General features: G+C 47.2%; 1 protein-coding gene across 5 annotated transcripts in view; it reads left to right on the top strand.

Moving 5' to 3' along the window:
* The first annotated feature begins 1008 nt into the window (after positions 1–1008).
* The window catches only part of arvcfb (ARVCF delta catenin family member b), a 119017-nt gene continuing 93656 nt past the window's right edge, over positions 1009–26369 (top strand). For all 5 annotated transcript variants that reach the window (XM_076048279.1, XM_076048277.1, XM_076048276.1 and 2 more), the window contains exons 1-2: positions 1009–1071; positions 22973–23062. The gene's annotated coding sequence lies outside the window, so the exon portion shown is untranslated. The remainder of the gene's footprint in view (positions 1072–22972; positions 23063–26369) is intronic.

Below are 26369 nucleotides of genomic sequence, written 5' to 3'. Positions count from 1 at the left end.
TCACACACCTGCTGGCTGGAAAACTTCAGCTACTGGCCAAAAACCGTTTGATTTTGCTTGTCCTCCTACTGGCTGGTCTCAGTATTACTAATTTTTTGCGTCTGGAGTCGAATGCGAGCGATAGCACGGGAAGGTTTAGTGTTAGCGCTGTTGGTTTTTAACTAAGAGGTCACGTGTGTCAATATGTTTTAGGCAGTAACAGTTTTTAAGCTAAACACTGTTTTTTTCACTTGTCTTTTTTTTTTTCTTTCTTCGAGCAGCTTTTTTTTTTAACACCCACTTTCTTCTGCGACAGTATTGCGGTGTGATTGATGGAGGAACAGATTGCACAAATTGCGACTTAGCCCGCTAATTACGCCGGGCACATCTCCCGTGTTTGCTGTTATCGCCGACTGATCTGCCTCACGAGGGAAGTCGGCTTCCTCCAAAGAACTTTTCTTCTCCCCCCTGTAATGTGTTGAATTTCCTGCTTGGCCAAAACAAAGCAACAGAAAGAAAGAATGAAAGAAGAAGAAGTAAAGTAGGAGGAAGGACTCAGTTTTCCATCGCAGTTTTTTCCAGGAATCTGGCGCGTCGTCACGGCTCTCCGCTGAATGCTGGAGCTCCGGGAGAGCGAGAGAATCTCTGGAATCTCTGGAAAGCGTGTTTTTTCCTTTTGTCTGTTTGTTTTTCCGGTCGATGGAACGGCGGTGGTGTGGCCAAGACTGAAATGAAACATGTCTTGAGAATTAAATGAAATATCCCTCCAACACATCAACAGTCCACCACACGATTCTGGGAGATCCTGGTCGGATCAGATCCGACTGCAGGGGGGAAAACAGCCGACAACTGTCCAGACAAACAGCTGCTTTGAAACACAATCACTTTCCCCTTGATGTGTATGCTTGTTTGATTTTTTGTCAAAATCAATATAAAAAATTCCACTGATGTCTGTTGACCGTCTCTCTCTCTCTCTGTCTGTCTGTCTGTCTGTCTGTCTGTCTGTCTGTCTGTCTCTCTCTCTCTCTTCCAGTTGTAGCATCCCGGCTTGCGTTCAACGATCCTTGTATGGGTCTTTCCTCCCAACCAGAGGTGAGTTTATCCTCTTTTTTTTATCTTTTTTTTTAAAGATGCAACAGGCAAACTTTATTGTCTCACTTTCTTGCCACTCTTGTGGTTCCAACAAGAGGATGAGAGCCAGACTGTTTCTCTCTCTCTCTTTCTCTCCGTGTCTCTCTCTCTCTCTCTCTCTCTCCTTGTCTTGCACCTGTTTGAAAGCAGTGATAAAACTCAAACCAGATTTTTTTCATCGACTGGTTGGTTTTTATTTCACTCACTGGCCTCCTAAAGAGCCCCACTCTCAATCCTGACCTCGGCTAACTCAGTCAAGCTTTGACGAACAATACAGAGCTCGAAGTCGGTTGCCTGGGAGCTTTTAACTGCGGCCGAGAACTATTTGTGGCGGGGTTAAAAAAGCAGGTCATCCTTCTTGGCGTCTCTGCAGCCTGCTGGAGAATCAGGAGAATGCAGAGTGTGTTTTTTCAGTTGTTTTCTACCCTTCTTGTTTGCCCTGCTGCAGTTCATCTTGTTTCTGGCAGATTGAGATGTTGGCTGAGGGAACTCGGTTCAAGGCTCTCCATCACGTGTTGATGGGACGGGACGGTGGCACTGCTCTGGCCCCCAGTTCTCTCAGTTCAGCCTCTCTCTGCTGAAGCCCCTCCCCTGAATGTTGTCACCTTGTTCCCATGATTCAAACTTTTACTTTCTGCTATTTTTGAGGGCTTCGAAACCAAGTGAACTGTGACTCATGTGACCACCATGAGTCACATGGTGGTTGCTGGCTCAACTCACTGTGCCGTTCAACCAGGAGCCAGGACTTTTCAGATTAAAGTCAGCACAAGGTATTACTAAAGGTATTACTGGGAATTACCTACTAAACACAATAAAGGCTTGGAACGCACATCACATTTTATATATTTTTTTCTGTGAGTGATGTTGGTGTGTCTGCCTTGAGTTTAGTCAAAGCGAGATGTTGTGAGTTTGAGAGGTGGTGACCTCTCTGCGTGGAATATGTCTCTGCAAAATAAAATTTTATTTTATTAAACAATGGGATGCAGCAATATCCCACTCATATAATTCCCTAATCCTTTGGCAACAACATAGTTCCATGTGTTGCATCAAACTATGCATTCAAAGTTTCATCCATCCGTCTGTTCGTCCTTCCATCCAATTTCAATCCTATGATAGCGGTAATGGGGCAGGGTGCAAAATTGATTGTTGCTGTTCCTCTTTGCATAGTTATATAGCAAGTTTTTCCTTTCTTTTTGTGTTTTTTTTTTTTTTACGTTATACACCCTTTTTTCCAGATGAATGACTTAAACAGCACTTCTGAAGTAACCTCTAGGTGGTGCACTTCCTCTTGGAGTCTGTTTGCGTGGCCTCTGACACAATCTAAAAGCGATGGCCATGCTGCAGGCTCAGCCAGCGGGGGGCGCTGCGCTGCACCGTGCACAAAAGTGATTTCTTGTTTTCTGGTTGCACTTTTGACTGTTGGCTCCTCCTGAATGGAGTCGTCGTCCCTCCGTGACATTTGGCTCTGTCCACATTATGGTCTCTGACACACCGTTGGCCTTCGCCGCTGCAGGCCAACAGAAGGTTTCAGGGCTGCTAGCGCCTCGGGCTCGCGGCGCTCTCCGAAATAAAACGCAGGTCGGAGGAGGTTAAGTGTGCCGGAGTGCAGTTATCTGTGCGTGAGCCCCACCTCTCAAATCAACTCAGCTTCATCCTCGAATCCGCCGCTCTCCAAAATGCCATTGGTTTAATTAACTCTCCTGAGCCTCTCGGAGAGAAAGGCCCTTTAATGGAGTGGGGTTGCATATTAATCTAATGGCCAGGGACCAATTACGGCTGACTGTCACCTCGCTTCGTCTGCACCAACAGGACCTCTCCAAAAAACCTGAAACCGGCCCATTAAAAGAGTCACATTTCTCAGGTAGTTAAACTCCAAATGAATCGGGAGCACTTTGCTAATGAGTCGTAACTTGCATGTTGAGAATTTAGACTGTGAAATGTGGAATCTGGAATTATGGGCCTGGAGTGATTTGTAGTACCTTCCGGAAAGGCCTTTTTCCAATTTGGATAAACTGGACCAATCTGTTCCACAAACTGAACTAATATTAAAGAATATTAAATATATGGGTGTTGTTCAAACACTGTGTTTGGACAGGGAAATAGAAACAAACCCAAGCGGATAAAGTGGCATCATTTGAAACATCTTTACATTTAAATTGCCAGCTTGAAACATAAAGACAAAAACACGAAGCCTGAATCGCTCGGATTGCTTTTTTTTTGGCGGCGGAACTCGATGACTTCCCGGCAAAGAAAAAGAATCCGATTCCTTCAAAGCAGCGCCTGGCCAGGCCGGGGCTGGATGGCGGCTGTCAGCCTCGTCTGACACGTTGACAGATGCTCACCAAGCGCTGCCCTCTAACACCCCCCACACCCGCTCCCCCGCTCCCCCCCAACCTTCCCCGCACCTACCGCTAGCAAGGCGCTGCCAAATCACATCCACAGTAAATTGTCCGACCGCTCTCTCCGCTCCGCTCTGCGCTTCTGCCGTGAAGTGGGAATGGAAATGATTCTTGTGGAAAAGTTTCAGAGTTACTTTTCCCCCCAAACTAGCCGCTCGGATGTGCAGAGGAGGACTTCTAATGAGGCGGCTGAGGCCGGCAGTCACACTCGCCGTCTCCGAGGGGCCGGCTGGTCGCCCGCTCCACCAGCACCGCCTCTCGTTGAGGCTTCTTTTCCTCTTTCTTTATCATCATTTTCTTTCGACACCAGAGCGACACATCTCCCTTTTATCTCCGTCTCTGCCTCCTCACCGCAGGCTTGTTTTCATCTGGAGTAGAACGGGGACATCCGGCTGAGAGCCCGGTGAACTCGCTGTGGCCTGTTTTTCCAAATAATTACCCGAGATTTTTTATTAAAGATCCACTCTACGCGTCTAGTGAAGCTCGGTGTGTGTCTGACGATTCGCTGGGCCAGAATAAATATTTATATATATATTTGTAAAAAGAGATTATCTCTCCTGCAGAAATAAATGAGAGAATGTGTGAGCATCCAAATAATTTGCATTACCTAATTATGTCCCTGTGAGCTCAGACTTGACGGCCCATCAGATATCAGGAACTGCAGAGACTTCAGTAGAAATTCTCGCAGATCCACTTTGAGAATCTTCGGTCTCAGTCGTTTCCAGCCAGTCGGAATACGATGACATCAGTCGGAGGAGTCCATGGAGCAACAGGAGGCGCTACAGCCAGGTTTTAGTCGCCATAGAAATGGGAAACTGCTGTCGGTGTGGTCGGGAAAAAAAAGATTGGATTTATTTTGAACCCCGTCTTTCACAGTGGAGCCCAAACATGAGGAAAAAAAAGAGTCAGACTTCCTTGTCCAGTCATGATTGTCGTCAGGCTGAAGTTTCTCATTGAATATGAAAGTGATGAGACTTGATTTAATGACGTGTGTGTGTGTGTGTGTGTGTGTGTGTGTGTGTGTGTGTGTGTGTGTGTGTGTGTGTGTGTGTGTGTGTGTGTGTGTGTGTGTGTGTGTGTGTGTGTGTGTGTTGGTGGGGGTGTTCTGGTATCTTTATCCTCTTATTGGATCTGTCGCCACTCAACTAGTCAATCATAAATGCAATAAATTAGACCAATGATGCTGTGCTGCTGCAGAACAGCTAGAAACTCTTTAGGAATTCTTATGGCGAATAAAAGACTTTGCAGTAAATAGAACATTTGCAGTCAGCCCACTGGGTGTTTTCACAGCGTGCAGAGTTCCTCACACCTGCTTCTCCGTCTTATTTGCAGCATCCGCCGTGCGCTGGGGGTGAGCTCGGTGTTCATTTCCAGTGTGAGTGTGAGTGTGAGTGTGTGTGTGTGTGTGTGTGTGTGAGAGTGTGAGTGTGAATTGCCAGTGAGGCAGTGGAGGGCGGCAGTGAGACGGAACAGACCAGCGTGTCTAATCCGGGGATCTCCTGCGGACGACTGTCCTTCACGCCCCCTGACTCCACCCCTGATGGGGCGGGGGCGGGGGTGTCATGGAGGGGGACCACCCACTGGTTGCAGTGCACACCAGCGATGAGAAGGTTTTCGCCTGGAGGTGCGGCGGTGGTGTAAGAATCACTTTGCAGCCGCCCGTCTTTGTTTCCTTGGCGTCGTCTTTAAAAAGCAACGAGTTCAAGTGAAATCAATCTTCAGCTTAGTTTAGCTTTGTGTTTCTCTTTAATCAAATGTGATAGAGAAAATGCTGCCCGACAGAAAAAACAAGGCATTTTTCAAGGCATTTTTCTCTTTTTGCATCTGCGATCATTTTCACATGAGGGGGAAAATTTCATTTGCCAGTAAATTAATTACCTGCTTGATTGCTTTGTGGCACCAGGCTTCTAGGAGAGGAGAACTGACGGCTCGTTTGAGAAAAACGCATCTTGATGGATGGCCCATGAGCCTTTGCTGCACGTCAGGGTGTTCGCCTTCAAAATCCCCACTAATTTGGCGGCAAAAGGCAAATAAAAGACGCGTCAAATCGACTGAAGCGGTCCTCGTCCCGCCGCTGGTGAAACGTGTGTGAAAAGAAAAGAAACGTTTGCCGTCGTGCCGCTGCCAAAGCCTGTTAGCGCTGCAGTCAGTCAACTGTTTCACTTGGCAGACGGGGGGCGCCGACGCTGAAGATGTCAAGCAGAGAAAAATGTCTGTCGCTGCAAAATGATTTGCCGCTGCAATCTGGGCCTCAGCGCCGCGCCGGGATCGTTCTGTCTGATCAGATGGACGTCGCCTCAAAACTTTTTTTACTATCTGAATCGATTTATTTTTATTTTTTATACCGTCTGAATACTGAGCTGTCGAGCTGGATTACTCAGATGTTTTTGTTTTGTTTGTGTGTGTGTGTTTTCTTGCTGGGCTGTTAGCTTGTTGTTAGCCTGTCTGACTGTGTGACTTCCTGAGTTTCCAGGGAGTCCTTCACGTGTGTCTGGAGTTCTGAAGGATTCTTCACACTGTGTGTGTGTGTGTGTGTGTGTGTGTGTGTGTGTGTGTGTGTGTGTGTGTGTGTGTGTGTGTGTGTGTGTGTGTGTTTTGATGTGGGAGATAAAGAGAGAGAGAAAGAGGAAGCAAGTGTTGTGATCCCAGAACATTAATTGGTACAAGTGGTTCTCACACACACACACACACACACACACACACACACACACACACACACACACACCGCCACCTCTGTTAAAGCTGAGATCCTGCTGAGGGAAGACAGTGAAGACAGGTTGTGTGTGTCTCTGTGTCTGTGCACTTGAGGTGCAGCACACACTCTTGTGTGTCAATCAATAATTCAATCAATCAATCAATCAATCAATCAATCAATCAACTTTGTTATTAAAACGTCAAATCACAGCCAACGTCGTCTGGCAACACTTTGCACAATCAAAGAGAAAAGCAACTCATCCCAATTACCGTCACAAATTCATGCACGGACTCAGTCCACCAGTGTAAACCAGTGTACACTGGTCAATGATCCTAGTGCATCTTGGGACATGTAGTATTTCTTCCAGATGCTCTGCTGTTGAGATGTTTTCTTGAAAGATTCCCTCCTTCTAAAGCACACTGACAGGAGGAGCGTGACGCCGTTCTTTCAGCCTCCTACCTGTTTGACTACTTGTTTTTTTTTGTTGTTGTTGTTGTTTTTTTAAATACATCCCCCCCTATTATCCATTCTGCGCGTCTTACGACTTCAAGGACGCGGCGCCGGTGTAGAGCACGTGCGTGTGGTGCTAATGGGTTGGCAGCAGCTGCAGGGAACTCAAGCACACACCACCAGTCTCTCCTCCCACACGCATCCTGATCCGGATTACGATTTTTTTTTTTTATTGCTATAAAATTTGGAAAAACAGTGGCAACAAAAAGCGTTAATGATGATGATGATGATGACGATGATAATCTAATAGTTCAATAAATAAATGCTGGCGACGCCTCCAGGATGATTGAATCGTTATGTCTGCATCCATCTAGGAAAGAGCCTGCAGAGAGTGTTTGGAGAGAGAGGGGACAAACTCCACAGGTGATTGGTCGAGTTGGGGTTGGTCTGCCACATTACAGCTGAACAGTCCGTTAAGGCGCTACTGCGGCTGTTTAACAGAACTCCTGTCCAGTCTGAACCAAGCTGGAAACCAGAGAAAAAGCCTCCGGCGCTGTTGTAGTGCATCTTGCATGCTCAGTGTGAAAATATAATGTGTATTGTAATGGAACGATACAACAGATACAACAGAAGTTAGCAGCAGTTTGCAACTCCTAGGTGTTCTCCTTTCTGTGTGTGTGTGTGTGTGTGTGTGTGTGTGTGTGTGTGTGTGTGTGTGTGTGTGTGTGTGTGTGTGTGTGTGTGTGTGTGTGTGTGTGTGTGTTTTTATTACGTGTTGCTTTTCTGTGAAGCACTTTGAGATGCATTGATAATGCATGAAAAGCGCTATATAAATAAAGTTTAGATTGATTGATTGAACTGGGGACGTGGCTTATTCTCACAGCTTAGCTGCCTGCTGTTTTATTATTATTCTCCTCAAGCGCCACCACTGTAAATCGACTGAATTATCTTTTTTCGCCCCTCTTGTGATGAATGATGAGCTGCTTCATCAGTTTCAGGTGTGTAGTTTTGTGTACCTCTCCTGTAGTTCTCGTTCCTGCGCTTGTGAATCAGGATCGGGTTTTACGGGGGCCTCCACCAGGGGGAGCTCCCTCCTCTCAGCGTTTTTGGTTAAAGATGTTTAGTCACCGGATGCTGTGAGAAGTTTATCGCCTCGCCCACCGCTGCGGCCTCCAGATTTCCTCCGTGTGGTGGACGGCTGTGTAGCTTTTATTTTTTTATTTTTGTGGAGACCACCGAGGAGGAGGCGGAGGAAGAGGAGGAGGATGTCTGTCACAGTGTCACAGTCATTGATCTCCGCCGTCGCCGGCTCAAGTCAGATTAGACCCACCACGCTACTACACCTGTGCACCGGCAGTGAACATCCACACACACACACACACACACACACACACACACACACACACCTTCCCGGGAAAAGTGGAGGATGGAAAGAGCGCAGGTGTGAAATCAAAATCCGCTTGTTGGTCCTGTGGCTTTGATTGTGAGAAACGTCGGTCGGCAGCCGGCGGAGGCGGAGCTCTCCCGACCAAGGACAAACCAAAAGGTTCTGAAATAATCTGGATGAACCGTCGGGTGTGATACCATTGCTGCAACTCTTTTGCTGGCAGATGTGGTGGGAATCTACAGTCCTACGATGCCTTGATGATTCAGATTGGCTCGCAGCCCTTTTCTTTTCATTTCTTCTCTTTTAATCAAGTATAGTACAACCTTTTTTCGCAAGGTGGACGGGTTGAGTTCTAACAACACAGCCTTTGTGTTCAAAGCGAAGCCTTGACCGATGTGAACGGGTGAATGTTGGCAACGCCGCCGCTTCTTGCAGAGCCGCAGGCAGAGGTCACTGATGAGTGTGCAGAACTTTTCATCCTCTTAAATAAAAACGAACAACACAAACAAGTTCCCATCAAGGCCTTCCAGAGGTGTTAAATGAGTGCATGCTAGACAGCGCAGTGAGACGACAGGCAGGTTTGCGGCCTTGCAGCACCGCCGACGGGTTGGATGGTGTTGAATGTGATGCATGGATGATGCTGGAGTGACTCATGCTTAGCGAAGGTTTGGAGCGGCATTGTTACACCTAACGTTTCAAGAGGCTCTCACATAATAGAGCGAGTTAGGAAATGTTAGCCAGGTGTGAACTGAGTGCAAGTGAAGAAAAATGAGACAAGGCCCATGAAGGAGATAATCAGGCAGATGCCGGTGCTTTTGGTTGTTTCTGCTGTAATGTGAATTTCTGCTTCACCTCAGTTTATTGTTATTGTTGTTGCGATGTAGGTTGAACTCTTTGACTCATTAGTCGGCGTTCTGTCTGGCTTGGAACTTAGCTCCAACCTTTCATCCATCCATCCGTCCATCCATTCTTCCATTCATTCATTTGTCCATCCATCCATCCATCCATCCATCCATCCATCCCTCCTTCCATCCATCCATCCATCCCTCCTTCCATCCATCCGTCCATCCATTCTTCCATTCATTCATCTGTCCATCCATCCGTCCATCCATTCTTCCATTCATCCATCCATCCATTCATGTATCCTTCCTTTCCTCCATCTATCCATTCATCCATCCATCTGTCCATCCTTCCATTCATCCATTGCACCTGAGCAGACGCTGCTTTTGTCCCAATGGCTTCACTGCTGCCCCCACCTGCCCTGCAGGAATATTGGAGGCGATGCCAGGCGACCAGTTCGACTGGGCCAGGTTCCATTTCGCTCCTCCAGGTGTCCTAAAGACTTGGAATCTCATTGTGATTAAAAAAAAAAATAATAAAGCCAAATGTGGCTGTAACGACGACCAGTGAAACAATTCAAGTTCAAATCCTCCAGGATGAGATTGGATTCCAGGGAGCAGGTGATTATCACAGCCAGTCAAGGCTGAAATTGAGCAGATGATTAGGGCAGAATTCATTATTGATGCTTATACAATTGCGTGAGGATACAGAGAGTTACGCCACTTTGAACAAAACCCTCCACCTCGGACTAACAAAAGGAGGGGAGCCAAACAGGACGCTGCACCCTACTGACTCACCCTACTGACTCACCCTACTGACTCACCCTACTGACTCACCCACTGACTCACCCATTCTCCCCCGTCGGCCCTTCAAAACCCCGAAATCCAAAACTCACAAGATTTCCGAGCGACACTGGTGACCCGCCAAGTGGCTGGTTTTTGCGCTGATGGATTAGTGGTTGCATCCAAAATTCATCAGCGTTTGGCCGCCCCGGGGGTGGAGGTGGGACGGTGTTGGTGTTGGGTGAAGGCGGGACGGCTGCCATGGCGTCTCGCCCGGATCCAGATGGCCCCAGACAGAAGGGGCGGGACGGGGCCACTTCATCAGCAAACAATTGTTCCATCAAGCCTTTCAAAGCCTGCCGCACAAACAAAGGCAGATATCAAAATATTTATATATATTTATATATATTTATATATGTTTTATAAAACTATATATAACTCCACTCTGGACTCAAAATTTCCCCGGTTGTCCAGGAAATACGTTTTGCTTTGATGTGGGTTGCGGTCGCCATGTCGAGTTTGCATTGGTTCGCACAGCGGAATGGAGATATGAACCTGGTCAAGAGCCAATCATGGAAAGAGCACTTCGATAATCAGGAGCAATTTAATGAAAAGCACTTTAAGAAAAGCGACGATTTGAGAAGAATTTTGGAAACAACAGCTGAGCTGAAGCTACAACCGTTGTGTCGTCGAGCACTCCAGCTCTCATTCTGACCTTCGCTCTTCATTTCTTGGATTTCCTTTTCACCTCAACTGTTCAAAGCAGAGGACTCCGCCCTCCAGAGTCTATTTCTTCCTACTGGGGAGTTTTTCCTGACCACTGACTCTTCGCGCTGCTCTGGTAGGGGGTCAGTCGTTTTTCTCGCTGATTGTGCAAAGCCTTCACATGGGATTTAGCACTTTACAAATAAAAGCTCATTGTTTGATTGAACTGTTCTGGAGTTTCATGGACGGAGGGAATTTCACCCTGTGGCCGATGTTATGATGATATCAAGACTCGACCATCTGCAGTTTGAAAGGTCCACTGCAGTCTGCTAGCCAGTGGCGGATGACTCAAGCCAACTCTTGCGTGTCAGAAGTTAGTTTTACAAGCTTGCAGAACTCACTCCTTTCACGTCGACGCGGTGGTTTGGGCTGCCAGGATTATCTTTGACCTCCGGCTGCGGAGTCAAACTTCTCTGTGCCTTCGCTATCGTTTCATCGAGCAAATTGGGGATCGGAGGGCAGAAGGCAAAACCCCTGGCGCCCAGTGTTCTTTGGAAGTTCACAAACATATTCTCTCCCTGTCAGGCCACGGCGGATTTATTAATGTGGAGCTTCTCGCTCAGAAAGGCCTGTTCCAAGTGTTTTACATAAGACATGAAGGGGCATGAGTGATGAAATAAAACCCGAGTCAGATAAACAGCAGGAATAAAGATACGGGACAAAGTGGGGCACCAAGTTCCAAGAAAAAAAGAAAAGGGGGGAAAAAAACAGTTGCAGAAGAGACTTGAGAAGTTTTTAACAGGCAGTTGAAAGAAGTGGAGGACGGCTTGGACAGGCTCAGGGTCCATTCAGCGGAAGTGTCGATTCCATTATGAGGCCTAACAGGAGCAGATAGAAAAACAGCCAAAAACTTAGGTAGTAGGTTATTTAATCCACATTATATCCAGCCTTCTTTGATTGAACTCATAATTCTAAGACAAAGTTTTGAAAGGGTTTTGTTTTTTTCGCTGAATACTAACGACTTCCCCACCCTCTTTGAATCCACAGTGAAATGCAGAATTATTCCGATGGCTCATTTGAATAAATTTGCATTTTGCACACCGGTTCAATCTCACTTTCACTCCACTTTTTCATATCGTTTTTTTCCGCTCCCGTTTTGCAGGGCACATCTTCCACGCTCGGGCCATTAGCTTCACTTTCTCACTGGGGCGAGTGGCTTGAGAGCAACGGCGCAACTTCCTGTTTTTGGTTTCTGTAATTGCTGAATCATTTGAGCGTATCGACGTCTTCAGAGTCGACCTGTCAACAGCGACGCATCTGATGAAAGGATTTTTAATGAAGCCGCATAAAAAAAAAACAACCTCTAACAGTCGTAATAAATGCAAGGCAGTGTTATTTCCAGCGATTAGCTGGGCTGGGCTGGGCTGGGCTTGTCCACCCGACTGCCTGCTGTCAATCGATCCGTGTTGCCGCGGCAACCGAGCGAACAAGCTTGGAAGGAGGCAGTCGGATGCAGATTGAGCCACGGCCACTCTTCACTCACTTAAACATAGAGAAGACAGCGAGAGAGAGAACGAGAGAAAGAGAGCAATGTGTGACATCACACAGGGCTAATTTCCTGAGAAGTACCCACTTTATGAGGCAGTTAAGTTCTGAGAGTTCTGGGGAGTCGGTAGTTGAACAACTTTTAAGATTGTATCAAAACGTGATCTGAAATATTTAGGACATAAAAAAAAAACAGAAAAAAAACTATTGTAAACAAGCAAGTTTGTCTCCAAAAACACAATTTTCTTTTGGGTGAAATTTGCTGCTTGCAACCTCAAACCATCAGGCAGCGTGAGCTCCTCCGACAGCCTCGTCCACGTGACTGCACACCGGCTGTTTGGAGTTTTGCACTCTAGGTGGCGCCGTTCAAGGTTCACCAGTGGATTTCAGATCGGTGTTTGCTACCGAGCCCAGCAGAATCAACCCCGACCGACTGGCTGTTTGTGTGCTTCCACCTCCGTTCCTCCCTCCTCCCGTCCAGTGTGGGATGCTGAGGCAAATCCAAGACTTCCTTTGTTTGCGTCTCGAGGTTGAACCGTCGGTGCTTTGATTCGAGTCGGTTTGGAAGGACGGAGGCGAAACCTGCTTCATGCCTGATTCTGTGTCATGTTTACCGTCAAAACCTGAAGCAGTGGAGCCGGGCCCCCAGGCTGCTCTCGCTCTCTTTGTTTCCACTCCTCCAGACGTTGGCCGAGGACTCGGGCGGCTGCAGAGCCGTCAGGAGCCGCTCAGCTCAGCTCAGCTCGCGTTGGAGGAGAGGGAGGAGGAGGCGTATCCACCCTTCCTTCCATCCATCCATCCATCCATCCATCTATCCGTCTTTGTTGCCGGCTCCATTGTGGAAACGCGATACGGCGATGTGAGCCGATAAGCCTTTTTCTTTCTTTCTTTTTAAAAGATCTCGTTTGAACGTTATCTCTCCGTCAGCCGAGCCTGATGGGATCTGCGGCCCTGATGGGATTTGTCTTGCTCGCAAAACTCTTGAATGGCGTGTTATCTCCGCTCCGCTACACGTCTCCGCAGCCCCTTTATGCTGATCGGTGCCGTGAATGTTTATAGGTAGATTTCACCTGCTTGCGTGTGTGTGTGTGTGTGTGTGTGTGTGTGTGTGTGTGTGTGTGTGTGTGTGTGTGTGTGTGTGTAAATACAGTAAATATGCCAATTCTAAGCATGTTTTTTTTCTTTTAAAGATAAACACGTTTTGTTTTCTTTGCTTCCGATTGTTGTTTCTCGTGCCGGCGCTAGACGTGCGCTAGACGTGTGCTAGACCTGCGCTAGACGTGCGCTAGACGTGCGCTAGACGTGCGCTAGACGTGCGCTAGACGTGCGCTAGACGTGCACTGTGTGTACACTGTACATGCACTGGTTCAGTCGGAGCCACTCGACTCATTTCCTCCTCCTTCTCCTTTCACTCCTCGTGACGCCGACGTTTCGCTGGAATGAAGCTGCTCATCCAAACGGCTGATAACACCGTGCGACTGAGTCTCTGAACGAGCCAATGGTTGGAGTTCTGGGTCCTCACCATCCTCTGGTTGGCTCCCAATAAACCCCCAAATAATAAGTCGACATGAAACTCAACATTCAAGTTTCCTCAAAGTCACTTCCCCCGTTCAAGCCTCTCTTCGCAATCCCTCCACTTTGGACTCAAACTGCATTTATTTATCGCAGTCGCTCAAGTGTGACCAAAGGAGGCGATGTTGCCGTGTGAAGCGTGTGCAGCTCTCCTTTAATGGTGGTAAATGTGAGCGTGCGTGCGGCCGGATTAAGGCTGGTTTTGAGGGATTCGTAAGCCGGCACGGTTGGAAAACGTCCCGGTTTCTGCGACTTCTGCAGCTCCTCTCGCTTCTGTTGCGTTCCGCGTGAATGTCTTCTGCATGACATCCAATTGCAGCACGGCTTCTCTCACTCCTGCTCTCACTCCTGCTCTCACTCCTGCTCTCACTCCTGCTCTCACTCTCTGACAGACCTGTCTTTAATGAGGGGCTGCGGCGGCGTGAGCGTCTTCTGGCTGCCGCTGACATTTACACTCTTGGCCGCGATGGTGAATTAATTATTTTTCAGAATAAAGGCCACGGCTACTGCTGCTGCTGCTGCTGCTGCTGCTGCTGCACCTGCTGTTGCTCCTTGTGGATGTTTTGCATAAAGGCGCCTGTTATCGGGTGCAGATAGACGCGTCCAAATGTGGAACAAACAGCCGGAAACCGCGACGCTAGCGCCTTATCGCTGCAGCTTTTGGAGGTGATAAGGCATTTCTTTCGGCGTTTGTCTCAGTCGAGGTCCCGTTAAAAGCCAATTCTGAGATCTTTATTTATACGGTACAATTTAATTAGCCCTCTGTTTACAGCCTCCAGTAAAAAAAAAAAAATGTTTGAATCTCCATGGAGCAGTGAGTTTCATGTGATTTCGCCCAATGATTCCCGGGCGCACTACCGCTGCTGCCCACCACTCCCTCGGGGGATGATGGGTCGAATGCGGAGGACATATTTTGCATCCTTCGGGAAGTGACTATCACTGGGATTTTAACTTAACTTTTAAAACACCATTCACTTTTAGTTTGGTGCTTTGTCAAAGTGCTCTCAGAGGGCGGAGCCACAACCAGGGCTAATTTCCCAAATGGCGTGCTTCAGTACCCACTTTATGAGGGTGGCGCAAAGTGAAGAAGTAAAGTTTGGAAGTTTTTCACCACCTCACACTCTCTCTCTCTCTCTCTCTCTCGTTCTCGCCCCTCCGCCCCCCCCCCCCCCCCCCCCCTTCTCTCCGGGCTTCTGTCCACAGACAGACATGGAACCTCCCGACTTCGTATTTACACTTTCTCTTCACACACACACACACACACACACACACACACACACACACACACACACACACACACACACACACTGACACCTGCCCTTTTTGATGTCTGTCTCTGAGAGAGTTTCTGCTGCTGTCTGGCTCTGTGTCAGACGTGGGGCTTCGTTCTTAAAGTCGCAGTGCAGCATTGACGTCTTTTTGATCTTCCGCACTGACGACTTGCCTCAAAAACGTGTGTGTGTGTGTGTGTGTGTGTGTGTGTGTGTGTGTGTGTGTGTGTGTTTAACACTGTCGACTTGACAGCTGTAAAATGCCGTGCACTGACACAGACCACCGCCATCACCACCCTTCCCTGGTAGTGGGGTTACTTCAGGTCGTTCCTGTTGATGACAATGAGGGTCGGCAGCCTCTCTCTCTCTCTCCCTCTTTTCCTCTCTCTCTCTCTCCCTCTCTCTCCCTCTCTCTCTCCCTCTCCTCCTTCTAATGTCTTTGACTCTGCATCCAAAGTTTCTTTTTTGCAGATTGTGGAAAAAGCTCAGCTATGCCCCCCCACGCCCTCACCCCCTCACCCTCCCAAGTGTTGATCAAAGGCAATTTGGGAAATTAATGCATTTGCATTTTGAGTGGTTTTATGCAGCAAAAAAAAGTTTTTTTTTTTTTTTTTCCTTGGAGTTCAGGAGCTGCAGCTGCTGCTAACGTGTAGGTGTGAAAGATTCTGGGAAGTGATAGATGGCGATTTAGGGGAAGACTGCGGATGCAGAACTTATCTGTGAGACACTCTGCTTGGTCATGTGACCTGTGGATGTGAAAAAAGTGTCATCTTCAGCTGTGGAACGTTTTTTTTTTTTTAATGTCACATCTGCTAGTGATTTCTGCAGGAAATGCTTTTTTTTTTTAAACAGATTCTGTCAAAATGTGCAACTTCTTTACGTCGGGATTGTGAACGTGGTGCCGTGTGGTTCCGACACGCGTCTATATCTCTCCTGCCGGGGCCTCAGCAGGCCGCCCCTCACATGTAGGCCACCGCACAGCGTGAAGCTAATGGAGCCGCGGATGGAAATAAAGCTGAATGACGCCACTAATAACAGCAATCGCCTATTAAACGCTTCCCTCCGTGGGTGTTTTTTTTGTTCCGCTGTTGCAGTAAATTACAGGCCTGAGACGCAGCGTCCAATCAGGACGTGAAGGACTTTCAGGGTCGATGAGGTTGTGAGGTTGAAATCTGGGGGAAAAAAAATTCCTGTACGGCTCTCCTGGTCACCTCACGTCTGTTTCTGAGAGGTGTGGACGACTGGAAACTGGGTATTCAAGTTTCTAAAAAAAGGTAAAAGCTGCTTTATTTGACCAGAAAAGTGGTTTCAGTTGGCAGAATTTTATTTTTATTTTTCCTGCTTCCTCAGGGCCAGAGGGTTCAGTTGTGCCAGACTGTCACACTGTCAGCGTTGTCGGAGAAATCGGTCATATTTTTATAAAAAAACGACTTGTTAATTTCCACTTTACTTTCTTATTTCTCATTTAATCATCTGGACTGAATTTACGACATTGAGGATAAATCTTTCGGATGGAAGATTGTCAGCTTCAACCTTCATGCTGATGTTAACACACACACACACACACACAAACACACACTCTCTCTCTCTCTCTCTCTCTCTCACACACACAGACACACACACACACGCACACAAAACCACATACGAGGGGGCACTTTCAAGCCTCACTTAACGTGAATGCTGCTGCTCGGTGTGTGTGTGTGTGTGTGTGTGTGTGTGTGTGTTTGTGTGTGTTTCTCTGTGTTTTTTCCACCAGTTAACTGCAATTAGTCTTTGGATTGTCAGCAGCTAATCAGCCGTTCTCCCCCGGAGTTGTCGGCCGCTCGCTGCTCCGAACACTGTGTCCTTCTTAATTACGCCTTAATCGGCGCAAACAAAGTGTTTATTTTCGCGGCGAGACACAGTGTGCGGGCGCGAGCGGAGGAAAAGGCGGCGCCGAGCGACATGTCGGTCACCTTCCATTCGCTGCCGCTGCGCCGCCTCCCATCTTTCCGTCTCGTATAAAACAAACTCGACGCTTCAGCTGGAAAGTTTCCTGAAATCATCGGAATCACTTTATCTTGCAAATTTAGCAGGTGAAAAAACACGGAAGAAAGATCCTGCTGAGGAAAGGCCTCTTTTTCTGCAGAAAAAATGCAGAAAATCCTGCTGGTCTCAGCAGCAGCAGCAGCAGCAGCAGCAACACTTGCAGTCGCTTCCTGTCATATTTCTTCGCCCTCCTCTGTGTTTTAAAAAGTTTTAAAACTGCAAGTTTGTAGCGGTGGCTTCCTGCTTTTGTGAAAGGATGCTGATTGGTTGGACGGTTGGTTCCAAAAGTCTCCGACCAGCTTGACAAGATGGATGTGCACGATCTTGGTGTCAGTGAAATCTCACCGATCCGACTGCCCAGTTAAGAATCGGTTAATGGAAGACTGACTTTTTTTTTTAAAAAGAATCTTGTTGGCTCGAATACGTCTCCGTTGGACGCCTCGTTGTTTGCTTGACGACGACTTGAGTTTCGCAGTTTAGCCTTTAGATTGTCGTGTGATTTTTTTTTTTTTGTTGTCTCTTTCCCCCCCCATTTTAGGTGCAAATTGCTTTTCCTCACGACTGCTGTAGTCGATAGCGTCTCAAAACAAAGTCTGATCTCTTCACGGCTTAAACAGCCGTATCAGAGACACACACACACACACACACACACACACACCTGCTTCCCCTTCTCTGCTGTCCCTCCCTCTCCATTCTAATTATCTGATACCCCAGATAAAGTCTTGTGCTGACTGTGCAGATAGCGATGAGAGGCGGGTGTGTTTTTTTTATTTTTCGTTCTCATTTTCAGCTGACTTTGTTTTTTTTTTATTTTTTTTTATTTTTTTGTGTGAATCTGCACAGCGGGAATCTTTTATTCAAAGCGACGGCTTTAAAAAGAAGAAAAAAGAAAATTAAAAACAACAAAGAGCAAACAAACAGAAAGACGCTCATCTTTTTCTCCACTCATTCCTCTGATTTTAAGCGCAATCCTGCGAAATCCACTTCCAGATTCGGTGGGCGAGCGTTGGTCAGAGTGTGCGGGGATGGACGGCCGAATGAGGAATTCTCAGGTTGGCTCTCCTGACATTGGGAGCAACTTTGTGTTCGGACATGGAGCGGCGAGCCGTCACTCCCGCTCAGGCCCGGCAGCAGCACCTGCTGAGATGAGAGGCAGGAGGAGGGAAAAGTCTGGGCGATGCGGCGGGATTTATTACTTTCATCTCTTCTTTCCTCTCGGAACGATCATTAGTCGGCTCAGGCGCAGCCGGAATTTAAAGCACAGTGTCGTCGGCGCGGTGAATGAGGGATCCGGCGCTCAACCCAATGATATATTGTGGAGGTTTCAAGGGTCTGTCGTTAGTGTTAGCTACAGGCTAGCTTGGGACGTTTAATCTTTTACGAGATCCTGAGCTCTACATTTATATTTGATTTGATAATCATAGATATAGTTTTTCTTATGCCCGACTCCAGCGAAGCCGCTTTGATACAATTTAATAATTCAACAAAACCCTTACAGACCACCAGAAAGTTGCACGCTTAGCCCTCTGTTTGCAGCCTCCTGCCAAAACTGACCCTCTGTTGGACCTTCTACGTGACAGGAAGGGAGGAAAAACAAGGCGGTCTCAAGAGGGCGGAGCCAACACCTGGCCGGAGGTGTGGCCGATAACCTGGAAGGGGTATCAGTGCCGTTTGACATCAGTTCAACACCTTTTTTATTCTTCTTTCATTTTGCTCCCATTGTAGCACGAGGACATTCTCCCCATTTGCATCCGTCATCCCAGAACTTGTGTTTAGTCGGCCACAAAGCGTTTCTGAGGTTTCGCGTTTGCCGGCAGCCTGCACACGCCGAGGACGCCTTTAAATATTCATGCACAGCAGCGACGCCTGCTTATCCACTTTCGTGCATGCGTCACCGCCGCCGCCGCAGCTACGTGACTGCGAGGTGGAGCCGCTGCCAAGCCGATGGTGAGAGACCTTCATCAGCACGGCCGTCTCCAGACAGACAGACAGACAGTCGGGGAGATAACCGTTGCTCTTCATTCATTATTAATCAAAGAATTAGAGCGAGGTGCCCTCTCCAACCGCGCTGGGTTGACGGTGGGGACGAGTCGCCATACAATATGCAGTTGTCTGCGTGATGCACCGCAGGTACAAGACACAAATACTGCATGAGGCTCTGCGGCTGCTGCGATGGTGATCAGAGGTCATAATGGAGAGGAGGAGGAGGAGGAGGAGGAGGAGGAGGAAGAGGGGAGGAGGTGAAGGTGGAGGAGGAGGAAGAGTAAGAGGTGGAAGAAGAGGAGGAAAAGATGAATGAGGAAGAGGAGGAGGAGGAAGAGGAGGTGGATGAAAAAAATCTGATTGGAAGCTATTTGAACTCTGGGATTGGTCTCTCTCTCTCTCCCTCTCCCTCTCTCTCCCTCTCGCTCCCACCCCCCTCTCTCTCTCTGGTTCAGGAGCCAACAAGGGTTTTTCACGACTTGCGTGGTGTCTGTGACTCTTCTGGCCGGAGCAGCACGTCGGCTCGGCCGCTGCTCCTGCTCTGCATCCATGCTGGGGTTTTTGGGTTTCACACAAACTAGGGAGAGAAAAAGATGGAAAACAAAGCAAACATTCTGCAGAAAGGCAAAGAGAGGAGCTGGGGTGGAACTGGTTGGTGCGGCTCAGAGGAAGCCGGACCAATTAGCCGCCGTTCCATCCAGCCGCTTTCATCTTTTCCCCCCTTTTTTTTTTCTTTTTGTGATATAAAGAAAATAAATCGCGAAGTGAATAATGAAGGTCTGAAAAAACAACAACACGTGATTGAGGCGACAACTTCCTCCCACCCTGCTGAGGCTCTCACAGTGTAGGTTGTGCATTGGTGTTGGCCCAGCGAGCTTCCCGTCTGTGGCGAGCTAACACTCTCGCTGCAGGTGGCGCCACCAACTGAGCCAACAGCGGGTCTTCGCTTCGGCAAGAGCTGACCAGGAGAATCACCCGCCGCTCCTCAGATCCAGTCAGTCACTCAGTCAGTCAGTCAGTCAGTCAGTCAGACAGATGGTGAGATCTCCGAACTCCGATCTGAACTGAATCACTTCCTTCCTGACGATTTGTTCATTTCTCAGTTTGCACTTTTCCAGAGAATACTGCCGCCGGACTGAAGGTGGCCAGTAGGAAAAAACTTAAACATCATAAAATAATAAGCAATTTTGTTCCTCTTGAGCCAGGAAATATTTTAAACTGAGTTTTCACATTTTCTTTCAAAGTAGCACCACTAGCTGTGTTTCCATGACCCCTAGAATTGAAAAAAACCTAAATATGGCAATAAAAAAACTGGTGATGGAAACAGCTCAACTTGGAAAAACCTCTCAAATATGGCTGAAAGGTTTTGACGCTGTCATGAGGTGGTTTCTCACACGTACCTATATAGACGAATATCGCAAAAGTGTCCTGGAAACACTTTTTCCAGCGGACGTGACGTACGGGGTCACGTGACCATTTCGCTGACCAGTGAAAATGGTGCGTTCTGATTGGACGGAGGAGGAGGACATGGAATATTTTTTTGCAAATAATCAAAGAGAAAAATATATCACCCGTTGTTGACAGCAAACAAACGTAATTCTCGTTAAATCTCGCGGGACTGGATTTTACGAGAATGATGGTTTATGCGCTTCACAGCGTTCAGTGGAAACACCTGCAAATGACAATAGTACTTTGGGAAAAACTATTATTCAACTTATTATCATTGTCATTATTATTATCATTGCACTGTGTCTGGTGATCGTGTCCACGTGTTTTTTTCCCCGCCCAAATGGCCACGAGAGAGACGTCATTGCATCAGACTTTGTGGAATACGTGTATGAATGGAGGCGCCAATGTGAGTGGAGATCATCTTTATTCAGGAGGGATGTGAGGGTGGGGTGGGGTTGGGAGGGTGCTTGGGTGAGGCGGATGGGGAGGAGGGGAGGAGGGGTGTGGAGGGAGGAGAGGCGACGACTAATACGGCCGGTCTTAGCCTCACCTTTGATGTTTGCAGCGGAGATCCGAGGTGTTCAGAGTGCAGCTGTCCTTGAAGCCCACAAAGGATTCAGACCTCCTGATCCCAGAGCCACCATCACTCCTCAAGACCCACTCTGTGTGTGTGTGTGTGTGTGTGTGTGTGTGTGTGTGTGTGTGTGTGTGTGTGTGTGTGTGTGTGTGTGTGTGTGTGTGTGTGCGTAGTCAGCGAAGCGTGCGTAGCTCCGCCGCCGTCCAGTTGTGAAGAATTAATTTCTGGGCGGAAATGAGTGAGTTGAAGTGAGAAGCGTGAGTCTTTGTCGCTGCGGCGGTGTTTTTTTTACGCGACATGAAAGGATGAAGTGACGCCCAGATGGAAGAAAGAAAAGTCACACAAAGTCCCCTGTTTTTCACTTCCTGGTTCTTTGAAGCAGACGCCGCCATCCGTTTCTTATCTCCAACTATTTGACTTTTGAGCCCGAAGCCCTGTTGGTTTGTTTGCTGCTGTTGTTGTTGTTGTTGTTGTTTTTTTGAATCTAGTTTTCAGCTTTTTGTCCACTTTTTCTTTGGTTTTCAGTATTTGTGGACCTTCAGAAATAAAATGAGATAAAATGACCGTGATTAGCAGTAGCGATATCTGAGAAACGCCGCCCCCTGTCTTTCTTGAAAGCACCTTTTAGTTTCAGGTTCAGAAATGATGTTGCATCAACGGGGGGAAAAAAAACCTTTTGTTCTTTCACATTTCATCTCGTCTCACAGACATTTTGCTCCTTTTTTTTTAATCGGTAAAATGAGTGAGAGCTTCACTTGGGATTTTTTATTTTTTTTGATTTAGCAGCCAATTATTTGAGACAACCCGCTGAGGAGCTTTTGTTTGGGGAATTTTCCAGGGTAAATTGATTTGTTTCTTCAAGCATGAGGCAACTTTTAAGGAAGCGTTGCGTCCCCATTAGAGTCTGGGCTGTGCGGGGACGTCGAGACGCTCTTCGTTTCATCACCCGCGTCACCTTCACCGCTGCAGTCGACCCACTTTGGCACCCGGACCCGTGTTTTTTTTCCTCTCGTCAGACATCAAAGATCGCGGAGAGCCTGGACAGGTTGGCGTCTGCGGCCGAGCGATTCCTCTGAAGCGTCACGACTGCAGTGTCTGACGGCGCTCCTCCTTTTATTTCTTTTTTTCATCCCGTGTGCTCGGCACTTCAGAGGTGCTGCGCCGTGAGCAGGAAGGTCACACTGAAACGCCGGGGTCGTCCAGAGCTCCGAACAAAGTCACACATGGCCTCGTCATTAAGAGTCGGACGTGGAGCAGATGACTCGCTGCTTCGCTCGTTTAGCGGAGAATTGATCAAAGCAAAAAAATCCTTTCAATTTGCCCGACACTCATAATTGTCTCCAGCAAACCGCTTTTCCAGTATCGCCGCCTCTCCGGCACTCAGTCAAGGCCACAAGGTCGTTGGAACCCAGACATAACACACGCAACCTTCTTCTTCATCATCCTCCACACAGCCTCGTGTGTGTGTGGGAGGAGCCAGAGCACCTGGACAGAGTCTAAACAGACTCCATAGAGAACCAAAGCCAGGACCTTCTCGCTTCGAGGCATGAAGATCTTTCCAGTGTGAAATACATAAAAAAAAAAACTCATCAGCTAAGTCAGGGTTACCGACCATCCAAACTGTTTTCTAATTGACTTTTGCAATCCTACAAATAAGATGTTGATGAGTTCATACAGGAACTATCTTCTTGCATTACTGCAAGAAGCAAGAAGGTTGTGGGTTCGATTCCCAAGGCCCCCAGGTGCTGTGGCTCCTCCCACAGATGGTCCAAAGATGCTCAAGTTAGGCTCAGGTCAGTGCAGGAGAGGCAGTGGTGATGCTGGGAAGTGGTTGGCTGGAGCCGTCTAGAGACAATGTGTGTATATATGTATATATATATATATATGTGTGTATATATACATGTATATATATATATATATATATATATATATATATATATATATATATATATATATATATATATATATATATACACATTGTCTATGTATATACACATGTACTGTATACAGACATGGTGTGGTTGTGAAGTTGCTGTGCGTGCCTCGCTATCCCAGCTGCGGCTGCGAGTCGGCGTGGATTGTTCTATATGTGTGTCTATGTTATGTAAGCGCGGCGCTCCGTCGGCAGGTTGGCCGGCCGGATGCTGATTCTCCTCGTCCCTCCTCTCCGATCCTGCAGATCTCCTCGGGCAGCCTGAACCACCGAGTCGACCGCAGCGGCGCCGCGCTCGTCCTCGCTCTTCTCGCCGCCTGACGGCCGACATCAAAGGTACCACCGCCTCTCCCGCTCCGCACCTCCAGCCTCCTTTAATCGCTTTGTTCAGCTCATCATTGCAGTAATTACATTTCTTGACAGTTTTTTTCCCTCCCCACACACTTTTTTTTTTTTTTTTTTTTTTTTTATTTATCGGGGGAGGTTGCAAACCCGAGACTTCACTTTCTCTGTTATCTCTCCTCAAGGGTGCAACGCTTCCCTTCACTTTGTCACCGCCAAAGTGCCTGGCATGGTTGTTTTTTTTTTTAATTCTTTTTTATTATGATTTCAATACATTCAAGTCTATTTGCCCCCTCCTTCCTCCAGGAAATGTGTTCCGATTTCAATAATTCACGCCGCTGAATCTTCTGAGTTGAAAAACAACTGAAAGGTGCCTTCGGTTCTCCTCACACTCCTGGAATATTCTGCGTGTCAGAACAGACAGAATGGACGGTTCTGACGCAGCCGAAGGCACCTTGTTGTAGCTGAAATGTCTTTGAACGCTCAAAACAAGTTAAATCTCAAAGAAGAAGAAGAAGAAGGAAAGAAGGCTTGGTGACCTTTCTCTGTGTTGGTTGTTTTCCTCATGTTTGAGTGTATGCATCTATTGGCTTTCATTCCACGGTGACCGAGATGGTGACTGGTGGAAATATTTCCATCCATGAATCTCCAGATCAGCTATCAAGATCAGGGTTAGGGTTAGCGTTAACGTCAATGAAATTGCAAGACTGTCCCTTTTGGTTGCACCCTCCTAGTATTCCACAGGAAGCGGATCAATGCTCAAACAATCCAAATGATTTGATTTTATTTGTATTATTTATTTTACAAAGAACAGGCCTGCGCATGACCGAGGGAAACCAAAACCTGATTTGATTTGAGCGTACGTCTCAAATGGCTTTTTGAAGCAGCTGTTTTGCTGCTTTTCATTAGACGCTCCACTTGCAGCCGTGTGCAGGAGAGCGACGCCTGTTCCTGTTGCGATGGAGCGCTGCAGCGTCTGCAGGACCTAATGAATTGTTGCAGCTCCAAACGGGCACTACAAAGACGCATATTTGCATTTAAAAGCGTTCCCTTTTTTTGGTCGTTTTGTGTGCACGTGTTTGTACATGTGTGTGTGTGTGTGTGTGTGTGTGTGTGTGTGTGTGTGTGTGTGTGCGTGTGCGTGTGCGTGCGTGTGTGTCTGTATGCCCTCTCCCCGTCTGAAATCCTCTACTTTTCGAGGCGCTTCAAAGAAAAGAGAGGAAATTAAGTGAAGGCGATAAACAGCAATAACAAGAACTGCCTCTTCTTTTCTTCCAGCTTCTAAAATGATCAGCGGCTCCTCGCTGAGCTTTGATTATCGTAGCATCGCTCTCGCTTTGATTCATTAGGGTTTGTTTAAAACTGGTCTCCTGTTAATTTCATTAGATTGATAAAAAAAAAAAAAAAAAAGTCCTGTGTTGTGGCAGTGATTTATTGAGCGTCCCTCTTTTGCTACTGTTGTTAAGTCGCCAACATAAAACGGGTACTGTTTTTGTCATTTCGATCTAAATTGGGAATGAAATGCCTGTGTAATAAACTACTGAAGCCTCTCTAAAGGTGTAGTTAAATATGGAAAAGTTTGATGAGACTTTGTTGTAATTGGCCACTTTCAGCCAATCAACCTTTTGCGTTCCTTACAGGAGTGCTCTGATTTTTCTTACAGATCAAAGGAAACAAATATCACAACGTACTGTTTCAGCGCTCCCTTTAAAAAACATAGTACAAAGTCTTTTTTATTGTGAATTTCCTTTTGACAAAGTGATCCTATTAGCCAAACTTGCAATTACAAGTGAGCCATGTGAGTGAAAGTCTTCTGGGATGCCGGCAGAGCAAACACTTTACTTCCTGGTGGGTCGCAGCACCGTGAGTCCGACTAACTCAGCTGCCAGTTTTGACATATTGGACACATAAAAGTGACTCAAGGGCCCCAAATTAGCCTTCATGGAATGACAGTTTTGTGCAGTTTAGCTTAATCACCCAATGCCCCCCACCTCCAAAAATAAACATGTTAGCATGAGGACATGTTAGAGACTGCACCCTCAGCCACTTTGGTGGCAGAGCAGGTGTTTCGCAGTACCCCAGTGGGACTCTTCAGTTTGGACTGGGATTTCATTTGGGCTCCAGTCCAAAATAAAAGGATGAAATCTGTGCAGAGGGAGGAGGAGTAACCTTACGACACAGGACTTTAATCAGCTGAATGTTTCTGATGCCCCCTCACTGGTTGCGCCCAGTGACCCTCAACCCCACCCCCTCATTCCGCTAATAAGCCCCTTACTTAAAATCAAACCAGGAAACCGGTTTGTTTTGGTTCACCATCTAGTGGTACAAACCTATTTCCCAGCCACATCTCCCTTTAATTAAAATCACTCAATCAGGCCTACCAACCTAAACCAGAAAGTAATGGAAAGTACATGTGTTTTCTATGTGTACTGGATCTGCTCAGCTCTGCAGGTTCTCCTAAAGCAGCACGTTGCTCTATTTTGGAAACATGGAAACATGGAAACCGCATAAAATCAGGACCATTTTCAATGGATGATATGCATGTCTAGATTTTTGCGCTCTGAGTGGGTCGGACCTCTCCAACTTGTCGCAATTAGCTACGTGTTACACTTAAGTAAGAAGCAAACATCTGGCTGCTCATTAAAAGTGTTGTTGTGAATAACGTCGCTTTAATACTCGCTGGCTTGTTAGACAGACAGTAAGAGTGTGAGAGACAGCGACAGACAGAGAGAGAGAGAGAGAGAGAGAAAAAGATGCTCGGTGGCGGCGAGGTCTTGTCATCAGAGGATTTGTTTCCTTCAAGGAAGGGCCCCGCAAAAAAAGGTGAGGAGGATTTACCTCTGGGTTTACCCACAAGCCTTTGATGTTAGCAAGCGTCCCGTCTTTTGACGACACGCTGCGGGAAAAAAAAACAAAAAAAAAAACAAACGTGTTTTTGTACGGCTACGACTGTAGCGCTGCTATTTTTAGAAACAAAGTCTGCAAGTGAGGATCTGCATTTACTCCCGGTGTGTAGACAGAAAAAAAAAAACAAGCCTGTTTTCCCCCCTGAGAAGCCAAAAAAAATCCTTAATTAGTAATTAATAAAACATCTTTTTAATCTCATTTCTCCAAATAGGAATAAGATTAGAGCGTGTGACCCGCCCACCTCCCCCCTATTTGCAAACGTCGGGATGGTGGCGTCGATCCATCAATACCGGCGCTGCCCTTGGACTTTTTACTGGCTTAATTTCCCACAACATAAGGTCGGGGCTCACTGGGCCATGTGTAATTGAGGACGGGGGTTAAATGTGCAGACCTT

Source organism: Nelusetta ayraudi, unplaced genomic scaffold (genome assembly GCF_046127955.1).
Source record: "Nelusetta ayraudi isolate G7.1 ecotype Tasmania unplaced genomic scaffold, CSIRO-AGI_Nayr_v1 ptg000098l, whole genome shotgun sequence".
In the NCBI taxonomy this organism is placed as follows: Eukaryota; Metazoa; Chordata; class Actinopteri; order Tetraodontiformes; family Monacanthidae; genus Nelusetta; species Nelusetta ayraudi.
Note: the sequence above shows the minus strand (reverse complement) of the source record. Positions and strands in the feature narration are given on the sequence as shown.